This window comes from Lynx rufus, unplaced genomic scaffold (assembly GCF_022079265.1).
Source record: "Lynx rufus isolate CCGP_SWC_20201006 ecotype Redwood Valley unplaced genomic scaffold, mLynRuf1.p SCAF_2, whole genome shotgun sequence".
NCBI lineage: Eukaryota > Metazoa > Chordata > Mammalia > Carnivora > Felidae > Lynx > Lynx rufus.
The window spans coordinates 2,546,223-2,567,331 of record NW_025814834.1 but is presented as its reverse complement, the minus strand read 5'-3'; positions in this window follow the sequence as shown (position 1 = coordinate 2,567,331).

The window sequence follows — 21,109 nt, the reverse complement described above, 5'->3', positions numbered from 1 at the left end:
AGCCTCTTTACAACACCGTCAACCCTCTGTGTCGTGGATTCCGTGTTTGCAGCCTGGCCTACTTGTGAACATTGATTTGTGACCCCAGATTCAACACTCGTGGTGCTGGTGAGCTCATTTGTGGGCAGGCGCAAAAGGGTGGAAAGTGTGAGCTGCTCTGTGCACACGTTCTCAGTGGAGGCCGAATGGGGGAAACGCTGCCTCCCCGTTTTCGCTCTGATACTGTGAGCACGTATCCTTTTTGCCGTCTGTTTAGTGCCACGGTTTTTCACATTTTTGTGCCTTTAATTGGTGATTTTGCTGTTTGAAAGGCCCCCCAGCCCAGTGCTGAAAAACTGTGTGTGTTCCTGAGCACAAACCGTGATGTGTTGAGAAGATTCGAGTGTTAGATGAGCTTCGTTCAGGGCTGAGTCACAGAGCCGTTGGCCGCGAGTTCAGTGCTATGGGCCAACAGCATATATTAAATGAGGTGTCCTTCAGTAGAAAGCCACATAGAACAAGGTTGTGTGTTGATCGGTGGATGAAGATGTTGCAAACAGAGGCTCCCAGGAACCTTCTGGTTCGGTGTTCACCAGCACACGACTGCTGCGAGTACCAAGAATGGGCCGTGTGCGTTTTGTCTGCATTAGCAGAATGTATCCGTGTTTGCTTGAAGACTTAAGGTTTTCACTGTTGTTCCACTGCCATTGCACTTCTAGTTCTAATACTTCAAGTACTTTGAGCACGTGGAGCACTCTGAGTACTCGTGGTACTTCTGTTACTCCAAGTACTCCTAATGCTTCTAACATTTGGAGCACTCCTAGTACTTCTGGTACTCCTAGCACTTGGAACCCACTCCTAGTACTCCTGGTACTTATGTCACTTCAAGTACTCCTAGTACTTCTAGCACTGGAACACTCCTAGCACTCCTGGTACTATCACTTCAAGTACTCCTAATGCTTCTAACATTTGGAGCACTCCTAGTACTTCTGGTACTCCTAACACTTGGAACCCACTCCTAGTACTCCTGGTACTTATGTCACTTCAAGTACTCCTAGTACTTCTAGCACTGGAACACTCCTAGTACTCCTGGGACTTCTATCACTTCAAGTGCTCCTAGTACTTCTAACACTTGGAGCACTCCTAGTACTCCTGGTACTCCTAACATGCGGAGCACTCCTAGTACTCCTGGGACTTCTATCACTTTGAGTACTCCTAGTACTTCTAGCACTGGAACACTCCTAGCACTCCTGGTACTATCACTTCAAGTACTCCTAATACTTCTAACATTTGGAGCACTCCTAGTACTTCTGGTACTCCTAACACTTGCAACCCACTCCTAGTACTCCTGGTACTTATGTCACTTCAAGTACTCCTAGTACTTCTAGCACTGGAACACTCCTAGTACTCCTGGGACTTCTATCACTTCAAGTGCTCCTAGTACTTCTAACACTTGGAGCACTCCTAGTACTCCTGGTACTCCTAACATGCGGAGCACTCCTAGTACTCCTGGGACTTCTATCACTTCGAGTACTCCTAGTACTTCTAACATTTGGAGCACTCCTAGTACTCCTAGCACTCTTAACACGTGGAGCACTCCTAGAACTCCTGGTACTCCTAACACGCGGAGCACTCCTAGTACTACTGGGACTTCTATCACTTCAAGTGCTCCTAGTACTTCTAACACTTGGAGCACTTCTAGTACTCCTAGCACTCTTAACACATGGAGCACTCCTAGTACTCCTGGCACTCCTAATACCCGGAACACTCCTAGTACTCCTGGTACTCCTGACACGTGGAGCACTCCTAGTACTTCTAGTACTCTAACACGTGGAGCACTCCTAGTACTCCTGGGACTTCTATCACTTCGAGTACTCCTAGTACTTCTAACATTTGGAGCACTCCTAGTGCTCCTGGTACTCCTGACACGCGGAGCACTCCTAGTACTCCTAGCACTCTTAACACGTGGAGCACTCCTAGTACTCCTAGCACTCTTAACACGTGGAGCACTCCTAGTACTCCTGGCACTCCTAATACCCGGAACACTCCTAGTACTGCTGGTACTCCTGACACTTGGAGCACTCCGAGTACTTCTAGTACTCTAACACGTGGAGCACTCCTAGTACTCCTGGTACTCCTGACACGTGGAGCACTCCTAGTACTACTGGGACTTCTATCACTTCGAGTACTCCTAGTACTTCTAACACGTGGAGCACTCCTAGTACTCCTGGTACTCCTGACACGTGGAGCACTCCTAGTACTACTGGGACTTCTATCACTTCGAGTACTCCTAGTACTTCTAACACGTGGAGCACTCCTAGTACTCCTGGTACTCCTGACACGTGGAGCACTCCTAGTACTTCTAGCACTCTTAACACGTGGAGCACTCCTAGTACTCCTAGCACTCTTAACACGTAGAGCACTCCTAGTACTCCTGGCACTCCTAATACCCGGAACACTCCTAGTACTGCTGGTACTCCTGACACTTGGAGCACTCCGAGTACTTCTAGTACTCTAACACGTGGAGCACTCCTAGTGCTCCTGGTACTCCTAACACTTGGAGTACCCCTAATACTCGTGGTACTCCTGACATGTGGAGCACCCCTAGTAGCTCTAGCGCTAGCTTTCTGCTCTGCCCCATTCCTACCTTCCAGGGCACCCACAGCCTGTGTCAGGTCCCAATCGCTCGACTAAGTGGACCTCACGATTCTTAACCAATTACATCTGCAAAGCCCTATTTTTTTTTTTTAATTTTTTTTTCAATGTTTATTTATTTTTGGGACAGAGAGAGACAGAGCATGAACGGGGGAGGGGCAGAGAGAGAGGGAGACACAGAATCGGAAACAGGCTCCAGGCTCCGAGCCATCAGCCCAGAGCCCGACGCGGGGCTCGAACTCACGGACCGCGAGATCGTGACCTGGCTGAAGTCGGACGCTTAACCGACTGCGCCACCCAGGCGCCCCAGCAAAGCCCTATTTTTGAATGAAGTCCTCTCCCGAGATTCTGGGTGGAAACGAGATTTTGCGAGAGACCAGTCAGCCACCGCGCTGTCGTGTGGAGAGCTGGCGTCCCAGGGGTAGCAAACCCCCTGGCTGTGCACTCACCCATCCCCGTTCTGGGAGAGCCAGACCACAGTTTGGCTTGTAATGGCAACGAGCCCAACCCAGGCAGGGAACAGGATTAGTCTACGGCCATTGAGGGAGCCCTCTTCCCTGCTATTCCAGATCCCTTTAGGCTGGGTGGGGGGATATGTGGCCCAGTCTCTCTCCTAATGCTGTACAGCTTTATGTGCTGATGGGGTTTCTGAGAAGGTTAGTGCTTTCCTGTCATGGAGGCAGATGGGCTTAGCACAGCTCCCTGCCTCCTCCCCATCTTCCTGCCTGGAATCCAAGTGTGATGACCGGTTCCGCAGCAGCCCCTTGCAGCCGTGAAGAAACGAGTCCAGGGCAAGGCGAATTTGATGGGATGGTCAGCGGAAACAGCAGACAGAGACTCGGTCTGTGGGGGCGTCACTGTGCAGCCAGACCTGCCTCTTGTGTCCTCCTTATGTGAGGAAAACAGGTGCCTGCCGCCGAGACAGCTACGTGTTCACCGAAATCTTTCCCCTTCTTTCTGGACACACAGCTGGACTGCATTTCCCATGTGCTCTTACAGTTAGGGGGGGCTGTGGGGCTGGGTTTGAGCCAACGGAATGCAGCAGGGGCCCCCGGATGCCCCCATGGTGCCTTTCCAGCCTGTCTGTCCTTTGCCTGCTGGGGAGCGTGGTATGGCCGGGCTCGAGGTGGGTGAAGGCAGCTGTGTCTGAATTGCTGGGGGCAGCATGCCCACTCATCAGAAACGCCTGCCTTGGATGGTTGTGGGAACACGCAGTCCGCTTCTGTCATGCCAGAGCCATTACGCATTGTGAGGTCCGTTGTTGTGGTCCGTGATGTGCTAACAAAAGTAAGGGGCCAGGAGGACCCCAGTGCGAGGTGGCCCCTGCAGACGGAGGTTCCGACATGGCCCCTGCCATGTGCTTTTTCGGTGGGCAGAATCCCTTGCCTGCTAAACTAATCCTGCTTGGCCGTCCCTGGCCTGGCCTGGCAGGTAACCATCCCTGGCCACACCTGCTTCCTGGGCTGGACTTCTGCTCGACAGCCGTTGGCTCTGATGCTTTCTGCTCTGGCAGTGGGGTGCGGTGGTCAGCGGCTAGGCCTGGACCCTGGCCGCCTGGCCTGCCTCGTGCCCCCTTGGCCAAAACCTGCGACCACCCTGAGATCCCGCTTCCTCCTCGCAGCTGGGATCCCCCCGTGGACGCCTGGGGGCGAGGGTTCCAGAGACGGTGCTCGTTCGGGGCCCTGTACCTTGTGGGCGCTCAGTGGTGTTACAGGAAACCTCGAGGCAGAGCCTCAGGGAGGCCTCAGCACCTTCTGGGACACGTGACGTCCCTGAGAACTTGCGCAGTCAGCGGCAGATGGGCCTTCGGGGGCGGTCGTGCCAGGACGGAAAAGGCACCGCCCAGACACACTTCTGGAAGGTGAGGCAGGTCGCCAGCTGTGACTAGTGGGCAACGAGGGGGCGCTCAAGTGTGCTCGTTCTCGTGCCCACCTTAGAGGAGCGGAGATTCAGAGCGGGCAAGTCCAGGGCCAGGTGTCACACGGCCAGGATGGGGCAGCAGGGAGGTGGGGCTCGGGGCTCTCAGCCCAGCCCGCCCGCTGGCTTTCTTCCCCGCTGAGGATGGGCTGTAGGAGCGTCCTGCCGTCTGGGGGCGGGGGCGCCCCGCGACCTGGTGACCCAGGCCCACGACAGGCCCCGGGGGGACACAGAGCAGGGACCCGCTCTGAAAGGGGCTGGCTGAGGCCGGCAAGCAGCCGTAAGCAGCAGGCGGCTGGCCCGGCCGTTCATTCGTGCAGCAATCCCCGCAGATCCAGCCAGAGCCGCGGCCCCCGCGAAGCCGCCCAACAAAGCGCGTGCTGGCCCCTTCTCCTCCGGCACCCACGGTACCCTCTCGGCTGTTTAAAGAGCCGGCTTTCAAATGTTCTTAATAAAACGTTTATATGTATCATGCAAGGTACAAATAAATATTTTAATGTGATTGGAAGAATGCAGAGAATTGTAAAAAGTTGGGGAAGTCTTTCTCCTGATTGGCCGAGACTCCATCAACCCCGGTTTGATGCACTCTAATTTATGGGCGTGCAAAGCCGACGCTTTGGCATCGGGCGAGCCTGTTAATGCCGTAACGATGTTTAAATGCTGACAAATGAACTGCTTAGGCCGCACCTTCGACACCGAGGAAGGAACCGTTGGGGCTGGAAGGTCGGCCTCGCTCCTGCTTCCCCTCCTTCCTCTTTGCCGCCGGGGCAGGTTGGGGGCTGAGAGGGGCGTGCGTGGGGGCCCGCGGGCACCCGTGGGCCAAGGGGTGGGCACCCGGGGAAAGGGTGGTGTTGTTTCCTTTTCGCTCTTGCCCCTAATTATGGACTTTCTCATTAAGACAACAAGGACCATGTCAGCTAGAGACGCCGGCACATGTTTTTACTTTTCTCGGCTGATAGAAGCCACATGTAGAACCTAGCCCTTCTTTCTTTCCCTCCAAAATGCAAATAGGAGGAGCTGGTCCGGGGTCCACCTCATTGCTCAGCACAGAGCAGAGGCTCGGGGGAGCCCTGCTGCCTCCCCTTCGCCAGGATGTGAGTCGCGCTTCTCCAGGCACCCCCTTTGCCGGCCCTGCCGGGGAGGCCGGCCCGTGGGGCGCTGGGCTAATTTTAACCTCCTGATGGATCACATATGGCTCCTGGTCGCCAGGTCCCCCTCTGCTCGCCCGGGCGGTGCGCTTTCTCGTGGCAGGGTGCAACCCAAGCCGACCTGACTGGTTATTTATAAACTCCCCCGAATGCCAAAGCGCCACGAATGATCCACTCCCCCCGGTTCACAGGAACATATTTTCGGCATAACTCATCACTTTGAAGATGGGTCCAAACTTTTGTTCGCATTTATTGACAGGAAGTTGTTTTTCAAAGCTCCAGTCAGCAGGCGGGCCCCGAGCCAAGTGGCTCCGGCACCTTCTCGAGCTGGCGCGGCTCCGTGGGGCCCGTGGCTTGTGCCTGCCTCCCACCCACCCTCTCCTTTCCTGTGCGATTTGCCTGGAGGTTAAACAGAACATTTTTCCCCTTTGTAAGGGTCCTTCCTTTTTAAACTTTTTTTCCCCCTTCCTTTTAAAAAAGGAAAACCGTTTGTTGGGGTGTAAGAGGCTCCTTTCCTCTGAAATCCTTCAAGGATTTCAGACTTCCAGTGTCCTGCACTGGCCGCTGGCTGAGGGCTCCTTCCTGGGTGGGTTTGCCCTGGTCAGGTGCCCTCTCCCCCACACCTGCGGCTCGAGCGGACCTCGGAGGCCGCTGAGGCCGGGCTCCCGTGGACACTCTGTGGTGGGGCCGTCCACCTCTCGTGCTCAGATCTCAGAGTCCCACGCTCTCCCCAGACCTCGCTCCCCTCCACTGGCCAGTGGGATTTGTGGGGCCGCCTGGAGCAGGTCCGCCCGTGGGCTCTTGCACAGCTCCTGCTCACCGCACACGCTCTCCCTGCACGGCCAACCCGGCGCCTGTGACGCCCCTGTCCCCCGGGCCCCACACCTGCAGGTGTAGTCCTCCGCAGGACAGCTCCCCCAGTGCCCCACAAATATCCCAGATTGTCACGCCCCTCTCTCAGCAGCCTCCCAGTGACCCTGTCCAGAAGCCCAGGATGCCCCAGCTTCCCGTCCCCAACGGGCCACCGAATGAAGCTTCCTTCGGTCTTACCCCTCTTCCCTGGCCTCCCTCGTCACGGCCCTTTTCAGGTCCTCACTTCCCCTCTGGATTGTTCCCAGGCCTCAGAAGTTTTCTGCTCTGGGCCTCAAAGTCCTTGTCCGTAAACCGGGGGTAGTGCTGGTGCCCACCTCCCTGGGGGTGAGGGGCATCTCGTGAATCGGTACTTAGTGCTTAGGACAGCTTGCAGGGGCTGTTGTGTTCTCGAAGGTCTCTGTCACCTTCCTGCTTAGACTCAGTCCATTCCGCACACAACCCCCGAGAGGATCCTTCAGAACCACAGCCCGGATTCCGCCATCTCGCCGCCCCTACTCCGTGACCGTGCTTGGTACCCGTGGGGTTCTGTCCCCATCCCACACAGCTGGATGAGACCCCGGGATGGGCCGGGTGCCTGAGGGAATTAGGGATTAGGTGAAACTGCCCTCCATGCTGTCCCCTGGCTGGAGTCTTCTGATCCTTCCTGGTGATGGGTCACTTGAGTCTTTTGGTTTTTAGCTTCAGCAACAATGCAAGTAGACCTAGGTCTCTCTGCATCGCTCTGCCTCCAAACGTTTGAGCCCAGAGTGCTCTGGAAGCCAACCTTTTTCGTGGCAATGGGGAGCAGTGGGGAGGGGGCAATAATGGGAAAAATGGAGAGGGCCCACTGGGACTCGGAAGGAGTAGGGAAGGCAGCGGCTCCGGGGTGGGCCGCGAGGGCCAGCCCCCGGGAGGGGGCATGCCTGAGGTCTGGATCAGAGGCTTCTGGAAGACGGGGTTCTCCCTCCTATGGCTCCGCCCGGGGATCCTGGAGCTGCCTGATGCGGGCGCGGGGGGGCTTTGCTTCTGGAGACGGTGGCCTGGCTGTAGGGAGGCCAGACTGCGGGCGCCAGGTGTGGCCACAGCTGGCAGGGTTCGGCCCCTTCTACGGCTGTGTTCACTTTGTTTTCAAATATTGGCAATGGGACAGACAGCCCGGCCCGTCGAGAGCCCTCGCCGAGCCTCCAGTGCTTAGGAAGAAAGAGCTAGCCGCAGTGACTACTCACTGACATCCGCTGGCCAGCAGCTAACCACCCGCCTGATGTGGGGCCGTCTGCCTGCCCGCCCTGAGTTTCAGCCTGGTGATCTGGGAAGTGGCTGGACTGGCCGGTCCCGGGCACACTCTGGGCAGGGCTCCACGCCCATCGCCGACCCTGGTGACGATGCCGCCACTGAGGTGGAGGTGGCTGTGGCCGGAACCCGGCGGGTCTGAGGGCCCGTCAGCCTCCTTGGGGTGGGCGTCACCCGGATGCAGAGAAGGCACCGAGGCCAGCGTGTGCCTGGGATGGTGGGGTGCAGCTGGCACCCCGGCACTCCTGTCCCCCATGGTCCTCGCTGCCGGCCTCTTGTTGGGGGGCCTCTGGGCTCAACACCACACGGCTGCCTCCGGAGGACGCCTCCTGCCTTCCCACCCCGGGGCCCCGCAGCCCCCCTTTCTCTTGGCATGGCAGCCCGGCCCTCTCTGGTCCCTTTCATCACTTTGGGGGGTACTCTGTCCACATTCTCAGGTGGAAATATTTAAGCCCAGTCCCCACAGCCACCCCTCTGGATTCCCTATCCCAGCGCTGTGCCCCCTGCAAATGGGGCCCACATGTACAGCGATGCAGGATGGAGACAGGCCCAGCCTGCCAAGAATGTGGTGGAAAGCCTCCCCGGGCGCAGGGATGCCTTGAAGGGAGCTTCGCGTGAGCCCACGGGGAAAGCAGCGTCTTCCTCTCGCCTGGAGCCGCCGGAGGAGACCTCCTCGGAGTGGGAGGGTCTCCGCGGCTGCCAGATGCTGCCACGTGGCGAGGGGACAGGAGGAGGAGGTGACGGGAGAGAGTGTGTGTGTGGGGGGGCACGCTGCATGACCCCCACCCCACCTGCGGATTGGCCCCTGTTAGTGCGCTGACTTTGCCCTCCCCCCCACTCCCCAAAGCCAGACTTGGTCTGCCCAGCTGCGCTCTCCCAGGCGGAAGGAGACGGAGATGACCTTCCTGCATCCTGGGGTCAGCACGGAAGGTCCCCGTCGACCTCAGCAGGCCAGTGCATGTGGGCACCGCTGGCGTTTGTCTCGAAGTGACTTTAGGAGCTTGCAATCTTGAGACGTGCTACATTGAAGTCCATCTGATCCCCACAGTGACAGCAGAGAATGACTCCAACCTCTGTGATGGGCTCATGGAGGTTAACTGTCTTTCCCAAGTCCATGGGGTCTCTGTGGCCACGGAGGCTCGGAACCTGTCCTCTCAGCCCACAGCCATTGTCTGCTTGTCCTGTTTGTGAGTGCCTTGGGGACTGGCCTGTGCCTTGTCTATCCTTTTGGTTCCAGAGTTGGGGAGAAGTGGCTGCGGATCAGGTGTAAAAATGGGCTGAGCTGGGCTTGAGTGTGACAGGGGCAGGGAGGCGGGGGGCTCTCCTCTTGGACCACCAGCCAGTCGGAGCCAGGACCCAGGTCAGCCCACAGACGCGCCCCAGCAGCCAGCCTTGGCCTCAGCTCGAGGGGGTATCCCAACCACTCACTGCCAGAGCGATGGACAGATGGGTGAATCAGTGTTTGCATGAGTGCCAAGAGTTCATGTTCACCAAAGATTCTGGGCTGGCTCGGAGCCCGTCTGTCTCTGTACCATCACCCTGGCCCTTTTGGGGGAGCATGAAATCGAGCCAGGAGGATGGGCGCAGAATTCCTTGGGAGAAACACACATCCATGCACTCACCACTCCCATCGCAGTGACCCAGTGGCCGCCTGCCTATCCCTGACACATTGCACTTGGACCCACCCCTCCTACTTCATGCTCAGGTATCCAAGGAAAACCAGCCAACAACTACCTTAGCACCAGTCAAAGGGAACCTCCTGGACCCCCCTTCAAATTCCTGCCTCACTCTGCAGGTCTGTGGGTCTGTCCCCCAGCTTGTCCGTCTCTGCTGGCCCCTGGGTCAGACAGTCCTGGGCTTCTGTTCCTTCCATTGGCTCTTGCCCGGCTGCTGCACTGTGGCTCGCCTCCGGAGAGGGGCTCCCTGCTCAGGTCAGCCCCTGCCCCGGCCAGGGAGGTCTGAAGGGGCCGGCAGTCAATTCTTCCCCACAGCTCACTTCCTGTCGATGCACTAAGGCTTCCAGTTTTTGATGGGGAAAAGCCAGGAAGCCATGACTCAAATAGTAAAGCCTCTGATATTGGAAGCCACTGTTACCTCTTTCTCCTTGAGGAGAAATTTCAGGCAGTGCATCACCCCAGACAGATTGGGTCATACGGAGTTATGGTACAATGAAAATCATTCCTGCCAAGAGGGAGCAAATGCAGAGGCGGGGTGAGTCACAACAGCTCTCTGTGTCCCTGGCAGGCACCTCTCCCTGCAACCTGAACAGCCTGTGACACAGGTACCAGCCTGGACCCCAGCAAGTTCCCCCAAGACCGTGCCCTCTCCAGGGTTCAAGCCCCACCTTCTAAGCCCCACCTCCCAATGCCTGGACACCTCTTGCTATCTTCTGGTTTATTTCCAAGCTCTGGACCATCCACCCTTGACCTAGCATCCCTTGGCTAGAAATCACACAGTTTCCAGTTTAGGACAACCTTTTAAAAACTGTTTGGTTTAACTTTCAGTGTGGCTTGAGCTCCTATAGGTGGTGTCTGGGATGGTGTGACAGCAGGAGAACAGATTTGGGCTCTTACTCCTACTTTCAAGAATATATGAACACGTTTTCATTCTGCTAAAAATAGTCAAGTCCTGGCACTGCTGACCATAAAATGCCAACCTGGGGAAGGTCACTTGCTTAACCCCTGAGCCTTATTTTCTTCACTTATAAGGGGGGGCATGGTGACAGTAAACTTCCATAAGCTAAGGTGCATGGAAATGCTCTTTTCTTTAAAAAAATTATGTTTATTTACTTTTGAGAGACAGAGAGAGAGCACGGGGGAGGGGCAGAGAGAGAGGGAGACACAGAATCTGAAGCAGGCTCCAGGCTCTGAGCTGTCAGCACAGAGTCCGACGCAGGGCTCGAACCCATGAACCGCGAGATCATGACCTGAACCGAAGTTGGACGCTTAACCGACTGAGCCACCCAGGCGCCCATGGAAATGTTCTTTAAACTGTAAAAATACTGGCTGATTTAAAAGTCACTGTTATGACCAAGGCATTATCGACACCTTTTGTTAAGATGTGGCACTTAAGCAGAAAGTATCCCCTCTCATGTTCTAGAAACACCAAAAGGGGCAAAATCCTAGCATTGTGAGAGTCGAGAGACTGCTGCCTTATGAGCCGCTCTGTTTCCTCTCATTATTATTTTTGACATCTCGGAGTTCACTGACGTAAGCTGATTGTTTCTCCCTTGCCCCCCATCTCTCTTTCAAGAATTACAACGACACAAGAACCTCAATATCAAGACTGTGGGTCAGTGGCCTGGCAATGGGACGAGGAAGCTTCCTTACAAGATGGGAGGTCCCTGCATCACATGTATCTTCCATGAATAAACTAGGAATGGGTTAATGTGGATGTTAGAGCTTGCTTTATAATGTTTAAAATAGTTTAGTATTAATACATATTTTGTATTGCTGATGGTATTAATGACCGAGAAACATGAAAAATAGCTTGATGCAAAATGCCTGGGAATGTTGACCAAAATATGGCAAATATAATAAACGCTACTCACAAAAAGTAACAGCAAGATCTTCTAAGGGCCCAAACCAAAGAGGGAATGGGAACAAGAAGTATGTGGCAAAGAGGGGAGGTCAGGTAGCTTTGCATGTCTTTGAAACTAGTGAATTTTTGGATTTTAATGGTTGTGCAGAAATACGAGATGAATCTTTGGGCTCGTAAGAGACTGAAGGTTAGAAAGGAGTTTTCCTGCTACACAAGTTTTCCTGCTCCTTTGAAAAAGTGGACCAGGAAAGAGTCCAGCCATGGGCCCAGTGACATGACAGAAACCTTGATAGCCTTGGACTGGTTCTGCAGAGAAAAAATTGTTGCCTTTGATGTTTGTAACTGGTGGCAGTCCTCAAGTATATGTGGGGATTAAACCTATACTATGTGAGTGGCACAGAGCCCCCAGTCTGGCAGACTGAGAGGAATCAACCCCGGGCAGGTAATAATTCCGAAACATCAGGCAGGACAAAACACAAAAGCCCTGTGGATGGACATGCAGAGTTCTCACAGACACACCTTAGTGAAGATGAGTTTGAATCCCAAAGTGCCAATCTGAGGAGAAAAATAAGCTCTGAGTAAGTTTGTAGGTAGAGTACAAACTCTAAGAAGAGATCCCTAGGAGATTTGGGCAACAATGATCAAATAGCGATTATAAAATAACTGGGATTAAACACACAATGGAAGAATAAAAAGCTGTGAGAAAATGGCAGGCCCCCCACTGAAGGAAAATGAAAGGCCAGGGAGATTATAAAAGAATAGAAGAGAACTTTTAGGAATAAAAAATGTAGAGATTGAAATTCAACAAAACCCTGAATGGTTAAGTTAAAAAGCAGATTCGATACAATGAAATAGAGAATTAGCAAGGTGGAATATCACTGTGAGCACATGGAAGTAAAGAAATGGAAAATTTGGAAGCAAGGTTAACAAATATGGATAAGAGGCTAAGAAGGTCCAATAAAAGCACAATAGGAGGTTCAGGTGGGGTGCATAGGGAGGAGGAGAGTGAGTCAATACTCAACAAGAATTTTCCAAAATTGAAGACAGTCCTGAAGTCTTTGATTCAGGGAACAAATAGCTCTAAGAAGGATAAAGAATAGGAAATTTACACCTAGATATGTAAGCTGTGTAAGAACGCCAAAGACAAGAGAACACCTTAAAAACATGCAGAAAGAAAAGATTATCTATGAAGGAATGCCAGTTAATTTGGCTGCCACTTCTCAATAGTAACCAGAAGACTGTGAAATTATATCTTCAAAGTGCTGAGAGAAAACAGAAACCTCTTTCTAACTTAACTGTCATGCAAGAATTATGGAGAAATGATGAAAAACAGAATTTATCGCTAACAGATTCTCTGAAAGAACTTCTAGGGATGTCCTTTAGCAAGCAGGAAATTGAACCCAGAAGGAGGGAGAGAACTGTGAGCAGAATGGTGAGCACATAAATTAGTAAACATATGCATAAATCTAAATAAAGATTGACAATGAACGCAATAAGAATATCAATAACTTATTTTAAATTCATAAAAATACATAGGGTCTGAAATACTAGATTAAATAATGTGTAAAATAATCCAAGAATTCTAAAATCCTTGAATGATCACATGAAACGATGGATTAACTTTAGACTTTATCAAGTATACATGTTAAAATTTTAATTATGACTACAGGAGAATAGAGTAGAATTTGTCACTCTCAAAACAGTAAAGAAAAAAACAAAGAAACCCTCCAGTTCTGTAGGACAAGGTCAGCAAACTTTTTCTCTCAAGGGCCCGATAGTAAACATTTTTGACTTTTTGTGCCATATGGTCTCTGTTGCAATGACTCAACTCTGCCATTGCAGCATGAAAGCAAACTTTGGGACTATTTAAGCAAATGGATGTGGCTGCCTTCCAATACAGCTTTATTTGCAAAAACAGACACTGGGCTGGATTTGGGCTGAAGGCGGTAGTTTGCAGACCCTGCTCTAGAAGATAGGAAAGGAAGTAAAATCTAAGAAGATAGAAACCACAAACAAAGGTGGCAGAAACAATCCAAAGAGGGTAGTGACTGCAGAAATGTAAATGGATCGTATTTGCCGGGGGAAGGCAGAGGCTGATAGATTAGAGAAATTTAAAAACAAACAACTTTATGCTTTGAATGTGGCAAACACACAAGGAAAACAGAAAGGTGCAAAGTAGGCATGGGGAAACAGACCAGTTCACCAGGTCTCAGCTCATGCCCTCCCTTTTCAAGATCCCTGCTCTAGCATCCATTTATCACAGTGTTCCTACCTGACCACCTGATGTGCAATTCTTTTCTTTTATTTCTATTTATTTTTGAGAGAGGGAGGGAGGGAGGGGGAGAGAGAGAGAGAGAGAGAGAGAGAGAGAATCTGAAGCAGGCTCCAGTTGTCAGCACAGAGTCTGATGCAGGGCTCGAACTCACAGACTGTAAGATCATGACCTGAGCCAAAGTTGGATGCTTAACCAATTGAACCACCCAGGTGCCCCTACAATTTCTGATGCAAAATGATGAAAACAACTTTCTCCCATCCCTGTAGTGGCAATCGTTATTAGTGTTATTCCACTAAAAAATTTTACATACGACAACCAAAATCTAACAGAATTTGTATATGTATCTAAGTTTCTGTATATTTAACTGTATCTGTGTATCTAACTATCCATCTATATACCTTCGTGTCTGTCTGTCTATCTATCTATCTATCTATCCTATCCTATCCACCCATCTATCTCACTATTGTTGGACTCCAAGCACTTAGTACAGTGCCTAGCATATGTTTGGCAAATATTTCTTGAATGCATAAAAGTATAAATATTAATTTCCTTCTCTTATTTGCTGTTATCTAAAACAAAGTATATCTTAAACTAGTATAATGTTATATATTAATTACACATCAATTAAAAAACCCCAAAGTTCTTCTTGCCAATGTGGTTTTACAATGTGACATTACTTGGTCCAAATGTAGCTAGCTAACCATGTGACTCAGGACATGCTTGCATTAAAATTTTTCAAGTATTGTCCAAATGAACAACATACAATGAGTAGCGTTGTAAATTTACTCATGTAATACACCACTGTACAAACGCAATGTTTATTTTTTCTGTAACCATTCCCTTACCACTGCACTGGGTTGCAGGAAAAGGCAATACAGTAGTCTGCAATACTTTCAGCAATCTCTCAGCTTCTATTTGCATGACTCTCCATTGTTAGAATGTCACCATCCCTGTCCTACTTGCCTCTGAGTTGGCACTGGAGATTGGGGACAGGTATATGGCAGGTCCTGTGGATCCCTGGAGCCTTGCTGGTCTCTGCTGCAGAGTGGCCCCTCTGCTGCCTGGACTGGTCCCCATGGGGTGTTGCTGGTGTGTGTTTCTCTGAATGCTGTGGTAGGGTGTTGGTCTGCTTCTTGTTCTGGGTCCTGTTTCTGGTGGTTTCTGTGTTCACCCTGTGCTACCTGCAACCACCCAGCTACACATTAGAGACCCGCTGCACCCACACCTCATAATTTGGCCTGGACCCCTTTGGAAGATTTGCTGCAGCTAACGCAGCCCCCAGCCTTCTCCCAATGACAACCTGCTGGCTCTGAATCCAATGCTCTTCTGTTATCCTGCAGAAAGCATGTAAGGTTGCCAGGTGTCTTTGATGGCACAGCCAAGCGGAGGAAGGCTCCCTGTAGTCATGCTGCTTGGCTTACAAAGGACATGGCCACCTAGGATGGTCAGCATGGAGGAGCATCTTCTTCTGGGGGTTCCGAGTAGGAAGACAGGCAGGAGCTCCTCCACCTCGGCATTCTCCCCAGCTTCTCAGACACACTCCTTCTCGTGATGGAGTTTCAGTCCACCTGTTGGCCATCCGTTTCCATTCCTTCCCTCTCATTTTCCTACTTGCAATCCTCCTCTTGACAGGAGCGGGGAGTTCTCATCCTTTCTCTAGGTGGGGTAGGATCTCCTACTGAAACTGGGTAGATTGACTCTTGAGTGCTAAGGCAGGAGAACAATTCAGGAAATCCTTTTACTGTCTTGACACAGTCCTGCTTTCTTGCTTCAGATACAAAATGTTTACTTTTCGAGTAGGAGATGAATGTCTATAATAATCCTAATCTCTTTCCTTTCCTCTCTAGGGCAGGGGATGCCCCTGACTAAGGTAAGATGCCCAGACATGCGTGAGAAGAATGTACACAAATATATCTAAAAATATTTCATCCCTCTGACTCTTGTAGATGAATCTTTGACTCTTGAAAATACGTTTGGTTGCCTTCTGGTGATCCATAGACCTCAGTGTGACAGAAGGAACTTGTTGATATTTACTTATTTATTTTGGCAGCTTCCTGAACTCTCATTTTTATAAATTGTCAGTTAGAAAATTGTATCATTTGCCAATAATAATGATTGTTACCTCCTTCCCAATTTACTGGCTCTCGTTTTGCTTTCTTTTCTAATTGCATTGGCTAGCACTGCCAGAACCATATTTAATAGTAACAGTGAAGGTAGCTTTGTTTTGTTTTGTTTTATTTTATTTTATTTTATTTTATTTTATTTTATAATGGGGATAGCTTCAGCATTTCATCATTAATCAAGACATTGGCTTTGGGTTAAATTATAAGAAGATTTTATTTTTCTCCACTCACAAGTTGAATGGTAGCATGTATCTCAACAACATCTTGGGCAGATTCTGGTAGCTTCCCGGTCAGTTTTGGTTATTAAAATCCATCTAATCTCTAATCCTATTTAAAGTTCTCTCTTCCCTCTTGCTGTGTTCAGTGGGCTTTGCAGTGAGGAGGGGTTCCAGCTTGCCCTTTTACTCTTTGGCCCACTCCCTCTTCCTCCTTGAAGTGTCCACTGGGCAGAGTGTCTGTCTTCTCCTCCCTTACCAAAACTGGAGCTCTATGCTTTCAGGAGTGTTGGTTGAGTAAGGAACAATAAGGTATAGGTGTTGCTTCCCTACCTGTGGGTCTGCTTTTTAGGCTGTGGCCATGTGGCTGGCTTATATTAGGCATTGTTATATATATATGGAAAAAATTATTTGTTTACCTAAAATTCAAATTTAACTGGATATCCTGTATTTTATCTGGCAGCCCTACCTCTCTCACCTCTTCTTTTCAGCAGGCTTCCTTTTGGATGAACTTTGGTAGGACGGCTCTTGACTTGGGAGGTTCATGTTCTTGCTGTACTCTTTCATTCTACTTCTCTCTCATAGCCAGCTCTCCCCACTATGTGTTTCCCCTGCTCAGAACCTCATATTCCAAAAGTAGTCTAATCAGGAGATATGATGCAGTCTTCTCTGCTTACAGGTAACCTCACTCTTGGAGTGTGTGTGTGCGTGCGTGCGTGTGTGTGTGTGTGTACACATAAAATGAAGAATGCATATTAAATTTTATCAAAAGCCTTTTTGGCATCTATTGAGATGATCATATGGTTTTTATCCTTTTACCAATTTACATGATTTATATTCATGGATTTCTCATATTGCATTCCTGGAATAATCTCTACTTGGTGATAGTGCATTTTTTTTTTCCCGAGGATCACTGTGCTTCCTTTCCCAGTTCTTTATATAGGAATCTGGTATGTATGTTTCATAAGATAAATCCGGAGAAGGAATTATGTTGGGTTCTAAAGAAATTGGAAACATTTCCACTTATTTTAATTAAAAAAAAAATCTATTTTTACTATGTTCCCGAAGGCTATTTAACATAGGAGTTATGTGTTATTTGAAAGCTTGAAATCGAGTTCAGTAAGACCATCTTCACCAGGGACTGTTTTGAGGCAGATTTTGCCCTTTTTTGCTTTTTACTTTCTTCCTTTTTCATTGTTCTGTTCAAATGCCTGAGGGAGGACGGCCTCCCTTCTGTGGACTCAGTTCCCAAGGGGAGGACTCCTGGTTTCTGCTGTCACTGCCTCGCTCACTCCCCGTCGAGGGGCATTCCGGGTTGGTGGGTAGTGATGTGGACGTCTCCCCGTGGACTCTTGCTAGCCTGTTACCGGGGGCTCCAAGTGCAGAGTGTTTATCCCTCTCTCCTCCAGATGAAGGCAAGGTCACGGTGCGGGTGATGGCACCCTCAGCTGGACCACCTGAGGTCAGGCTTGGGGGATGGCAGGTGTGGGAGGTGTCAGGAAGACTTTGGGGCTGTGAAGCTAGCTGTCCGGGTTGGCATGTCAGTTTGACACCGGTATTGTGCTCTACACCTGCCTGTCTTCTGCGTCCTATTTTTTTAGTTGGTCCTGAGCCCTGGAGGGAAACAATAGTGAATTTATTCAGCCCCAAATCTTACAAAGTGTCTCCCTTTTACAGAACCAGTGCTGGCAATTTATTTTAAAGAAGTTTTTGTTTTCAGATTCTTTTTTTTTTTCCCAAACGCAGTAGCATAAGGCTATTATAACATTTGTTTATATTTAAAAATTTCCACTGTATCTTTTATACCCCTTTGGCAAATCCTTTTTTAATTTTCTAAATAGTTAGGGTTCTCAGTGGTTTACTTATTGTTTTCATCTTTTCAGAGAACCGGCTTTCGGGCTGATTAATCAGTTTCAGTTTGTCTGTTTACACATTCATTATTTCCTGTTTTTCATCTTAATCCATTCTTTTCATACGTTTTGTATGTTTTCCTTAAGGATATTTTGATGCCCTTTTTAGTCCCTTGGTTTGGAGGCTTCCTGCATTCACCTTTATGCTAATTATGCAGCATCTAGCTGGTAAGATCCAGGGAGTAATTAAATCAGATAATGCACATTCAGCGCTTGTCACTGTGCTTAGAATATAGTAGACACTCCATCGATACTAGCTATTTATAAAACTGACAATAAGAATGAACAACATATTTTAAGAATCGGAGTTTTTTCTGAGTACAGTTTGGACACATTCTTCTTTTTAAAAATTTTAAAAAATATTTATTTATCCTTTGAGAGAGAGAGAGAGAGAGAGAGAGAGAAAGAGAGACAGAGCATGAGCAGGGGAGGGACAGAGAGAGGGAGACACAGAATCCAAAGCTGGCTCCAGCTCTGAGCTGTCAGCATAGAGCCCGACACGGGGCTTGAACTCACAAACCCTGAGATCGTGACCTGAGCTGAAGTCGGACGCTTAACTGACTGAGCCACCCAGGCGCCCCCGGTTTGGACACATTTTATACACTCTGATATGTAGTGCTGTCATTGTAATTATTTTTTTAATAGTCTTCCTTTGGGATGGCCATTTCTTCTTTAATCAGATATTTATTTATTTGTTAATCAACATGTGTGTATGTATGTACATATTATTTTCAAAAGGTTGGGTTTGGAGGTATAAATTTTCATTTATTTGTAATTCTATGTATCACCGTTTGGTAATATGACCTGTATAATCTCATTTCCCCCCCTTTTTAAAAATTGTGGTGAAATATACATAACATGCAATTTTAGCATCTTAGCCATTTTTAAGTGTATAGATCGCTGGTGTTTAATACCTTCCCAATATTGTGCAATCATCACCACCATCCATCTCCAGAGCTGTTTTCATCTTATAAAACTCAAGCTTTATAGCCATGAAACAATAACTCCTCATTCCAACCTCTCCCCAGTCCCTGGCAACCATGCTTCTATTTCTGTCTCTACGGTTTTGATGATTTTTATGGACTCATACAGTATTTGTCTTCTTTGTGGTTGGTTTATTTCATCCAGCATAATGTCCTCAAGATCCATCTATGTTGTAGCGAATGTCAGAATTTCCTTACTTTTTAAGGCTGAATAATATTCCATGGTGTGACTGGATCACATTTTGCTCATTCGTCTATTGATGGACACTTGAGTTCCTTCCACGTACTAGCTCTTGTAAATAATGATATTATAAACATGGGTCTACGAATGTCTTTTCAAAGCCCTGCTTTAAATTCTTCTGGGTGTATGCTTGGAACAGAGATTGCTGGATCATATGGTAATTCTATGTCTAATTTTTGGAGGAAGTACCAGACTGTTTTCCACAGGAACCACACCGGTTCATATTCCCACCAATAGTGCACAAGTGTTCTAATTTCTGTACATCCTTGCCAACACTTGTTACGTTCTATTTTTATGGTAGTGGGCATCCTAATGGGTGTGAGGTGCTATGTCATTGTAGTTTTGATTTATATTTCCTAATGAAGAGTAACGTTGAGCTTCTTTTCATGTGCTTACTGGCCCATTTGTACACCTTTGGAGAAATGTCTACTCAAGTCCTTTGACGTTTTTTAGTTGAACTGTTTGGTTTTTGTTACTGAGTTTCGGGAGTTCCCTGTATTTTTCTGAATACCAACTCCTTATCCATATCCATATGTAAATCTGTATCTATATCAGATGTTTGCAGATATCTTCTCTGATCCTGTGGGGTGTCTTTTCACACTGTTGATAGTACCTTTTGATTCAGAAAATTAAATTTTTTTCATGAAGTCTAATTTGTCTATTTTTTTCCTTTTGTCTCCTGTGCCTTTGGTGTCATATCGAAGAAACTAAAATCCAGTGACATGTAAATTTTGCCCTATGTTTTATTCTATGAGTTTTATATAGTTATATTCTTACATCTTTGAGCTGATTTTTGTATATGGTGTGAGGTAAGGGTCCAACTTTATTCTTTTGCATGTGGATGTTAGTTTTCCTGGCACCATTTGTTGAAAAGCACTCTTGTCAAAAATCATTTGACCATATAGATGAAGGGTTATTTCTGGGATTTCTATTTTATCTCATTGGTCTATATTCTGTTTCCATTCCTGTAGCTTTGTAGCAAGTTTTGAAATCACAAGTGTGAGTCTTTTAACTGTGTTCTTTGAGATTATTTTGACTGTTTTGGGCCCCTTGAGATTCCCTATGAATTTTAGAATGGGTTTTTGTACATCTGCAAAAAAATGTCATTGGGATTTTGATAGGGGTTACATTGAATCTGTAGGTTGCTTTGGATAGTATTGGTATCTTAACAATATTACATCTTCCAATCCATGAATATGGGATGTGTTTTCATTTATTTATATCTTCTTTAATTTCACTCTGCAATGTCTTGTAGTTTTCACTCTGTAAGTCTTTACTCTCCTAGGTTAAGTTAATTCTTAAGTATTTTCTTCTTTCTGATGCTGTTGTAAATATGATAATTTTCATGATTTCCTTTTCAAATTGTTCACATTACTGTACAGAAGTGCAACTGACATTGGTGAGTTGACTTTGTATCCTACTACTTTGCTGAATTCATTTACTAGTATAAAAAATGTGTGTGTGTGTGTGTTATCTTTAAAATTTTCCTCATAAAAGATCTCATCATTTGTTTTTTTTTTTTTAATTTTTTTTCAACGTTTATTTATTTTTGGGACAGAGAGAGACAGAGCATGAACAGGGGAGGGGCAAAGAGAGAGAGGAAGACACAGAATCTGAAACAGGCTCCAGGCTCCAAGCCATCAGCCCAGAGCCTGACGCGGGGCTCGAACTCACGGACCGCGAGATCGTGACCTGGCTGAAGTCGGACGCTTAACCGACTGCGCCACCCAGGCGCCCCTAAGATCTCATCATTTGTGAGAAGAACTAATTTTACTTCTTCTTTTCCAATTTGGATGACTTATTTATTTTCTTGCCTAACTGCCTTGGCTAGAACTTCTGGTGCTATACTGAATAGAAGTGGTGAGAGTGGACATCCTTGCCTTGTTCCTGATCTTGGAGGAAAAGCTTTCAGTCTTTCACCATTGAGTATAATATAATGCTCACTGTGGGTTTTTCACATATGGCTTTTATTATGTTGAGG